This window comes from Corvus hawaiiensis, unplaced genomic scaffold (genome assembly GCF_020740725.1).
Source record: "Corvus hawaiiensis isolate bCorHaw1 unplaced genomic scaffold, bCorHaw1.pri.cur scaffold_87_ctg1, whole genome shotgun sequence".
NCBI classification, from domain to species: Eukaryota; Metazoa; Chordata; class Aves; order Passeriformes; family Corvidae; genus Corvus; species Corvus hawaiiensis.
In genome coordinates this window covers 8846-17690 of record NW_025963386.1, presented here as the reverse complement: position 1 = coordinate 17690, position 8845 = coordinate 8846, and positions in this window count along the sequence as shown.

The following is an 8845-nucleotide window of genomic DNA, read 5'->3' as shown; positions in this document are numbered from 1 at the left end:
TAAGGGCGGAGTGGGCGGGGCTAAAGCCGGAAGGGGCGGGGCTAAAGGGGGGGGCTTGCCGGGGCTCTAGGGGCCCGTAGGGGGGAGGCTAAAAGGGGAATGGGCGAGGCAGAATCGTGTATGGGCAGGGCTAAAGGGGGAAAGGCCGTGGCTGAAGGCGGAATGGGCGTGGCTAAAGGGGGAATGGGCGGGGCCAAGGGCGGGGTGGGCGGGGCTAAGGGCGGAGTGGGCGGGGCTAAAGCCGGAGTCGGCGGGGCGAAAGCCGGAAGGGGCGGGGGCTAAAGGGGGGGGGCTTGCCGGGGCTCTAGGGGCCGTAGGGGGGAGGCTAAAAGGGGAATGGGCAAGGCAGAATCGTGTATGGGCAGGGCTAAAGGGGGAAAGGCCGTGGCTGAAGGCGGAATGGGCGTGGCTAAAGGGGGAATGGGCGGGGCCAAGGGCGGGGTGGGCGGGGCTAAGGGCGGAGTGGGCGGGGCTAAAGCCGGAAGGGGCGGGGCTAAAGGGGGGGGGCTTGCGGGGCTCTAGGGGCCGTAGGGGGGAGGCTAAAAGGGGAATGGGCGAGGCAGAATGGTGTATGGGCAGGGCTAAAGGGGGAAAGGCCGTGGCTGAAGGCGGAATGGGCGTGGCTAAAGGGGGAATGGGCGGGGCCAAGGGCGGGGTGGGCGGTGCCAAGGGCGGAGTGGGCGGGGCTAAAGACGGAAGGGGCGGGGCTAAAGGGGGGGGGCTTGCCGGGGCTCTAGGGGCCGTAGGGGGGAGGCTAAAAGGGGAATGGGCGAGGCAGACTCGTGTATGGGCAGGGCTAAAGGGGGAAAGGCCGTGGCTGAAGGCGGAATGGGCGTGGCTAAAGGGAAAATGGGCGGGGCCAAGGGCGTGGTGGGCGGGGCTAAGAACGGAGTGGGCGGGGCTAAAGCAGGAAGGGGCGGGGCTAAAGCCGGAAGGGGCGGGGGCTAAAGGGGGGGGCTTGCCGGGGCTCTAGGGGCCGTAGGGGGGAGGCTAAAAGGGGAATGGGCGAGGCAGAATCGTGTATGGGCAGGGCTAAAGGGGGAAAGGCCGTGGCTGAAGGCGGAATGGGCGTGGCTAAAGGGGGAATGGGCGGGGCCAAGGGCGGGGTGGGCGGGGCTAAGGGCGGAGGTGGGCGGGGCTAAAGCCGGAAGGGGCGGGGCTAAATCAGGAAGGGGCGGGGCTAAAGGGGGGGGCTTGCCGGGGCTCTAGGGGCCGTAGGGGGGAGGCTAAAAGGGGAATGGGCGAGGCAGAATCGTGTATGGGCAGGGCTAAAGGGGGAAAGGCCGTGGCTGAAGGCGGAATGGGCGTGGCTAAAGGGGGAATGGGCGGGGCCAAGGGCGGGGTGGGCGGGGCTAAGGGCGGAGTGGGCGGGGCTAAAGCCGGAAGGGGCGGGGCGAAAGCCGGAAGGGGCGGGGCTAAAGGGGGGGGGCTTGCCGGGGCTCTAGGGGCCGTAGGGGGGAGGCTAAAAGGGGAATGGGCGAGGCAGAATCGTGTATGGGCAGGGCTAAAGGGGGAAAGTCCGTGGCTGAAGGCGGAATGGGCGTGGCTAAAGGGGGAATGGGCGGGGCCAAGGGCGGGGTGGGCGGGGCTAAGGGCGGAGTGGGCGGGGCTAAAGACGGAAGGGGCGGGGCTAAAGGGGGGGGGCTTGCCGGGGCTCTAGGGGCCGTAGGGGGGAGGCTAAAAGGGGAATGGGCGAGGCAGAATCGTGTATGGGCAGGGCTAAAGGGGGAAAGGCCGTGGCTGAAGGCGGAATGGGCGTGGCTAAAGGGGGAATGGGCGGGGCCAAGGGCGGGGTGGGCGGGGCTAAGGGCGGAGTGGGCGGGGCTAAAACCGGAGTCGGCGGGGCGAAAGCCGGAAGGGGCGGGGCTAAAGGGGGGGGGCTTGCCGGGGCTCTAGGGGCCGTAGGGGGGAGGCTAAAAGGGGAATGGGCGAGGCAGAATCGTGTATGGGCAGGGCTAAAGGGGGAAAGGCCGTGGCTGAAGGCGGAATGGGCGTGGCTAAAGGGGGAATGGGCGGGGCCAAGGGCGGGGTGGGCGGGGCTAAGGGCGGAGTGGGCGGGGCTAAAGCCGGAAGGGGCGGGGCTAAAGGGGGGGGCTTGCCGGGGCTCTAGGGGCCGTAGGGGGGAGGCTAAAAGGGGAATGGGCGAGGCAGAATCGTGTATGGGCAGGGCTAAAGGGGGAAAGGCTGTGGCTGAAGGCGGAATGGGCGTGGCTAAAGGGAAAATGGGCGGGGCCAAGGCGGGGGTGGGCGGGGCTAAGGGCGGAGTGGGCGGGGCTAAGGGCGGAAGGGGCGGGGCTAAAGCCGGAAGGGGCGGGGGCTAAAGGGGGGGGCCTTGCCGGGGCTCTAGGGGCCGTAGGGGGGAGGCTAAAAGGGGAATGGGCGAGGCAGACTCGTGTATGGGCAGGGCTAAAGGGGGAAAGGCCGTGGCTGAAGGCGGAATGGGCGTGGCTAAAGGGGGAATGGGCGGGGCCAAGGGCGGGGTGGGCGGGGCTAAGGGCGGAGTGGGCGGGGCTAAAGCCGGAAGGGGCGGGGCTAAAGGGGGGGCTTGCCGGGGCTCTAGGGGCCGTAGGGGGGAGGCTAAAAGGGGAATGGGCGAGGCAGAATCGTGTATGGGCAGGGCTAAAGGGGGAAAGGCCGTGGCTGAAGGCGGAATGGGCGTGGCTAAAGGGAAAATGGGCGGGGCCAAGGGCGGGGTGGGCGGGGCTAAGGGCGGAGTGGGCGGGGCTAAAGCCGGAGTGGGCGGGGCGAAAGCCGGAAGGGGCGGGGCTAAAGGGGGGGGGCCTGCCGGGGCTCTAGGGGCCGTAGGGGGGAGGCTAAAAGGGGAATGGGCGAGGCAGAATCGTGTATGGGCAGGGCTAAAGAGGGAAAGGCCGTGGCTGAAGGCGGAATGGGCGTGGCTAAAGGGGGAATGGGCGGGGCCAAGGGCGGGGTGGGCGGGGCTAAAGCCGGAAGGGGCGGGGCTAAAGCCGGAAAGGGCGGGGCTAAAGGGGGGGGGCTTGCCGGGGCTCTAGGGGCCGTAGGGGGGAGGCTAAAAGGGGAATGGGCGAGGCAGAATGGTGTATGGGCAGGGCTAAAGGGGGAAAGGCCGTGGCTGAAGGCGGAATGGGCGTGGCTAAAGGGGGAATGGGCGGGGCCAAGGGCGGGGTGGGCGGGGCTAAGGGCGGAGTGGGCGGGGCTAAGGGCGGAAGGGGCGGGGCTAAAGCCGGAAGGGGCGGGGCTAAAGGGGGGGGCTTGCCGGGGCTCTAGGGGCCGTAGAGGGGAGGCTAAAAGGGGAATGGGCGAGGCAGAATCGTGTATGGGCAGGGCTAAAGGGGGAAAGGCCGTGGCTGAAGGCGGAATGGGCGTGGCTAAAGGGGGAATGGGCGGGGCCAAGGGCGGGGGTGGGCGGGGCTAAAGCCGGAGTGGGCGGGGCTAAAGCCGGAAGGGGCGGGGCTAAAGGGGGGGGCTTGCCGGGGCTCTAGGGGCCGTAGGGGGGAGGCTAAAAGGGGAATGGGCGAGGCAGAATCGTGTATGGGCAGGGCTAAAGGGGGAAAGGCCGTGGCTGAAGGCGGAATGGGCGTGGCTAAAGGGGGAATGGGCGGGGCCAAGGGCGGGGTGGGCGGGGCCAAGGGCGGGGTGGGCGGGGCTAAGGGCGGAGTGGGCGGGGCGAAAGCCGGAAGGGGCGGGGCTAAAGGGGGGGGCTTGCCGGGGCTCTAGGGGCCGTAGGGGGGAGGCTAAAAGGGGAATGGGCGAGGCAGAATCGTGTATGGGCAGGGCTAAAGGGGGAAAGGCCGTGGCTGAAGGCGGAATGGGCGTGGCTAAAGGGGGAATGGGCGGGGCCAAGGGCGGGGGTGGGCGGGGCTAAGGGCGGAGTGGGCGGGGCTAAAGCCGGAAGGGGCGGGGCTAAAGCCGGAAGGGGCGGGGCTAAAGGGGGGGGCTTGCCGGGGCTCTAGGGGCCGTAGAGGGGAGGCTAAAAGGGGAATGGGCGAGGCAGAATGGTGTATGGGCAGGGCTAAAGGGGGAAAGGCCGTGGCTGAAGGCGGAATGGGCGTGGCTAAAGGGGGAATGGGCGGGGCCAAGGGCGGGGTGGGCGGGGCTAAGGGCGGAGTGGGCGGGGCTAAAGCCGGAAGGGGCGGGGCTAAAGGGGGGGGCTTGCCGGGGCTCTAGGGGCCGTAGGGGGGAGGCTAAAAGGGGAATGGGCGAGGCAGAATCGTGTATGGGCAGGGCTAAAGGGGGAAAGGCCGTGGCTGAAGGCGGAATGGGCGTGGCTAAAGGGGGAATGGGCGGGGCCAAGGGCGGGGTGGGCGGGGCTAAGGGCGGAGTGGGCGGGGCTAAAGCAGGAAGGGGCGGGGCTAAAGCCGGAAGGGGCGGGGCTAAAGGGGGGGGGCTTGCCGGGGCTCTAGGGGCCGTAGGGGGGAGGCTAAAAGGGGAATGGGCGAGGCAGAATCGTGTATGGGCAGGGCTAAAGGGGGAAAGGCCGTGGCTGAAGGCGGAATGGGCGTGGCTAAAGGGGGAATGGGCGGGGCCAAGGGCGGGGTGGGCGGGGCTAAGGGCGGAGTGGGCGGGGCTAAAGCCGGAAGGGGCGGGGCTAAGCAGGAAGGGGCGGGGCTAAAGGGGGGGGGCTTGCCGGGGCTTTAGGGGCCGTAGGGGGGAGGCTAAAAGGGGAATGGGCGAGGCAGAATCGTGTATGGGCAGGGCTAAAGGGGGAAAGGCCGTGGCTGAAGGCGGAATGGGCGTGGCTAAAGGGGGAATGGGCGGGGCCAAGGGCGGGGTGGGCGGGGCTAAGGGCGGAGTGGGCGGGGCTAAAGCCGGAAGGGGCGGGGCTAAAGCCGGAAGGGGCGGGGCTAAAGGGGGGGGCTTGCCGGGGCTCTAGGGGCCGTAGGGGGGAGGCTAAAAGGGGAATGGGCGAGGCAGAATCGTGTATGGGCAGGGCTAAAGGGGGAAAGGCCGTGGCTGAAGGCGGAATGGGCGTGGCTAAAGGGGGAATGGGCGGGGCCAAGGGCGGGGGTGGGCGGGGCCAAGGGCGGGGTGGGCGGGGCTAAGGGCGGAGTGGGCGGGGGCTAAAGCCGGAAGGGGCGGGGCTAAAGCCGGAAGGGGCGGGGCTAAAGGGGGGGGGGCTTGCCGGGGCTCTAGGGGCCGTAGGGGGAGGCTAAAAGGGGAATGGGCGAGGCAGAATCGTGTATGGGCAGGGCTAAAGGGGGAAAGGCCGTGGCTGAAGGCGGAATGGGCGTGGCTAAAGGGGGAATGGGCGGGGCCAAGGGCGGGGTGGGCGGGGCTAAGGGCGGAGTGGGCGGGGCTAAAGCCGGAGTGGGCGGGGCGAAAGCCGGAAGGGGCGGGGCTAAAGGGGGGGGGCTTGCCGGGGCTCTAGGGGCCGTAGGGGGGAGGCTAAAAGGGGAATGGGCGAGGCAGAATCGTGTATGGGCAGGGCTAAAGGGGGAAAGGCCGTGGCTGAAGGCGGAGATGGGCGTGGCTAAAGGGGGAATGGGCGGGGCCAAGGGCGGGGTGGGCGGGGCTAAGGGCGGAGTGGGCGGGGCTAAAACCGGAAGGGGCGGGGCTAAAGCCGGAAGGGGCGGGGCTAAAGGGGGGGCTTGCCGGGGCTCTAGGGGCCGTAGGGGGGAGGCTAAAAGGGGAATGGGCGAGGCAGAATCGTGTATGGGCAGGGCTAAAGGGGGAAAGGCCGTGGCTGAAGGCGGAATGGGCGTGGCTAAAGGGGGAATGGGCGGGGCCAAGGGCGGGGTGGGCAGGGCTAAGGGCGGAGTGGGCGGGGCTAAAGCCGGAAGGGGCGGGGCTAAAGGGGGGGGCTTGCCGGGGCTCTAGGGGCCGTAGGGGGGAGGCTGAAAGGGGAATGGGCGAGGCAGAATGGTATATGGCAGAATGGTATATGGGCAGGGCTAAAGGGGGAAAGGCCGTGGCTGAAGGCGGAATGGGCGTGGCTAAAGGGGGAATGGGCGGGGCCAAGGGCGGGGGTGGGCGGGGCTAAGGGCGGAGTGGGCGGGGCTAAAGGCGGAAGGGGCGGGGCTAAAGGGGGGGGCTTGCCGGGGCTCTAGGGGCCGTAGGGGGGGAGGCTAAAAGGGGAATGGGCGAGGCAGAATCGTGTATGGGCAGGGCTAAAGGGGGAAAGGCCGTGGCTGAAGGCGGAATGGGCGTGGCTAAAGGGGCGGAGTGGGCGGGGCTAAAGCCGGAAGGGGCGGGGCTAAAGCCGGAAGGGGCGGGGCTAAAGGGGGGGGGGCTTGCCGGGGCTCTAGGGGCCGTAGGGGGGAGGCTAAAAGGGGAATGGGCGAGGCAGAATCGTGTATGGGCAGGGCTAAAGGGGGAAAGGCTGTGGCTGAAGGCGGAATGGGCGTGGCTAAAGGGGGAATGGGCGGGGCCAAGGGCGGGGTGGGCGGGGCTAAGGGCGGAGTGGGCGGGGCTAAAGCCGGAAGGGGCGGGGCTAAAGCCGGAAGGGGCGGGGCTAAGGGGGGGGGCCTGCCGGGGCTCTAGGGGCCGTAGGGGGGAGGCTAAAAGGGGAATGGGCGAGGCAGAATCGTGTATGGGCAGGGCTAAAGGGGAAAGGCCGTGGCTGAAGGCGGAATGGGCGTGGCTAAAGGGGGAATGGGCGGGGCCAAGGGCGGGGTGGGCGGGGCTAAGGGCGGAGTGGGCGGGGCTAAAGCCGGAAGGGGCGGGGCTAAAGGGGGGGGGCTTGCCGGGGCTCTAGGGGCCGTAGGGGAGAGGCTAAAAGGGGAATGGGCGAGGCAGAATCCTGTATGGGCAGGGCTAAAGGGGGAAAGGCCGTGGCTGAAGGCGGAATGGGCGTGGCTAAAGGGGGAATGGGCGGGGCCAAGTGCGGGGTGGGTGGGGCTAAGGGCGGAGTGGGCGGGGCTAAAACCGGAAGGGGCGGGGCTAAAGGGGGGGCTTGCCGGGGCTCTACAGGCCGTAGGGGGGAGGCTAAAAGGGGAATGGGCGAGGCAGAATGGTGTATGGGCAGGGCTAAAGGGGGAAAGGCCGTGGCTGAAGGCGGAATGGGCGTGGCTAAAGGGGGAATGGGCGGGGCCAAGGGCGGGGTGGGCGGGGCTAAGGGCGGAGGTGGGCGGGGCTAAAGCCGGAAGGGGCGGGGCTAAAGCCGGAAGGGGCGGGGCTAAAGGGGGGGGCTTGCCGGGGCTCTAGGGGCCGTAGGGGGGAGGCTAAAAGGGGAATGGGCAAGGCAGAATCGTGTATGGGCAGGGCTAAAGGGGGAAAGGCCGTGGCTGTAGGCGGAATGGGCGTGGCTAAAGGGGGAATGGGCGGGGCCAAGGGCGGGGGTGGGCGGGGCTAAGGGCGGAGTGGGCGGGGCTAAAGCCGGAAGGGGCGGGGCTAAAGGGGGGGGCTTGCCGGGGCTCTAGGGGCCGTAGGGGGGAGGCTAAAAGGGGAATGGGCGAGGCAGAATCGTGTATGGGCAGGGCTAAAGGGGGAAAGGCCGTGGCTGAAGGCGGAATGGGCGTGGCTAAAGGGGGAATGGGCGGGGCCAAGGGCGGGGTGGGCGGGGGCTAAGGGCGGAGTGGGCGGGGCTAAAGGCGGAAGGGGCGGGGCTAAAGCCGGGAGGGGCGGGGCTAAAGGGGGGGCTTGCCGGGGCTCTACGGGCCGTAGGGGGGAGGCTAAAAGGGGAATGGGCGAGGCAGAATCGTGTATGGGCAGGGCTAAAGGGGGAAAGGCCGTGGCTGAAGGCGGAATGGGCGTGGCTAAAGGGGGAATGGGCGGGGCCAAGGGCGGGGTGGGCGGGGCTAAGGGCGGAGTGGGCGGGGCTAAAGCCGGAAGGGGCGGGGCTAAAGGGGGGGGGCTTGCCGGGGCTCTAGGGGCCGTAGGGGGGAGGCTGAAAGGGGAATGGGCGAGGCAGAATGGTGTATGGGCAGGGCTAAAGGGGGAAAGGCCGTGGCTGAAGGCGGAATGGGCGTGGCTAAAGGGGGAATGGGCGGGGCCAAGGGCGGGGTGGGCGGGGCTAAGGGCGGAGTGGGCGGGGCTAAGGGCGGAGTGGGCGGGGCTAAAGCCGGAAGGGGCGGGGCTAAAGGGGGGGGCTTGCCGGGGCTCTAGGGGCCGTAGGGGGGAGGCTAAAAGGGGAATGGGCAAGGCAGAATCGTGTATGGGCAGGGCTAAAGGGGGAAAGGCCGTGGCTGTAGGCGGAATGGGCGTGGCTAAAGGGGGAATGGGCGGGGCCAAGGGCGGGGTGGGCGGGGCTAAGGTCGGAGTGGGCGGGGCTAAAGCCGGAAGGGGCGGGGCTAAAGGGGGGGGCTTGCCGGGGCTCTAGGGGCCGTAGGGGGGAGGCTAAAAGGGGAGATGGGCGAGGCAGAATCGTGTATGGGCAGGGCTAAAGGGGGAAAGGCCGTGGCTGAAGGCGGAATGGGCGTGGCTAAAGGGGGAATGGGCGGGGCCAAGGGCGGGGTGGGCGGGGCTAAGGGCGGAGTGGGCGGGGCTAAAGCCGGAGGTGGGGCGGGGCGAAAGCCGGAAGGGGCGGGGCTAAAGGGGGGGGGGCTTGCCGGGGCTCTAGGGGCCGTAGGGGGGAGGCTTAAAAGGGGAATGGGCAAGGCAGAATCGTGTATGGGCAGGGCTAAAGGGGGAAAGGCCGTGGCTGAAGGCGGAATGGGCGTGGCTAAAGGGGGAATGGGCGGGGTGGTCGGGGCTAAGGGCGGAGTGGGCGGGGCTAAAGCCGGAAGGGGCGGGGCTAAAGCCGGAAGGGGCGGGGCTAAAGGGGGGGGGGCTTGCCGGGGCTCTAGGGGCCGTAGGGGGGAGGCTAAAAGGGGAATGGGCGAGGCAGAATCGTGTATGGGCAGGGCTAAAGGGGGAAAGGCTGTGGCTGAAGGCGGAATGGGCGTGGCTAAAGGGGGAATGGGCGGGGCCAAGGGCGGGGTGGGCGGGG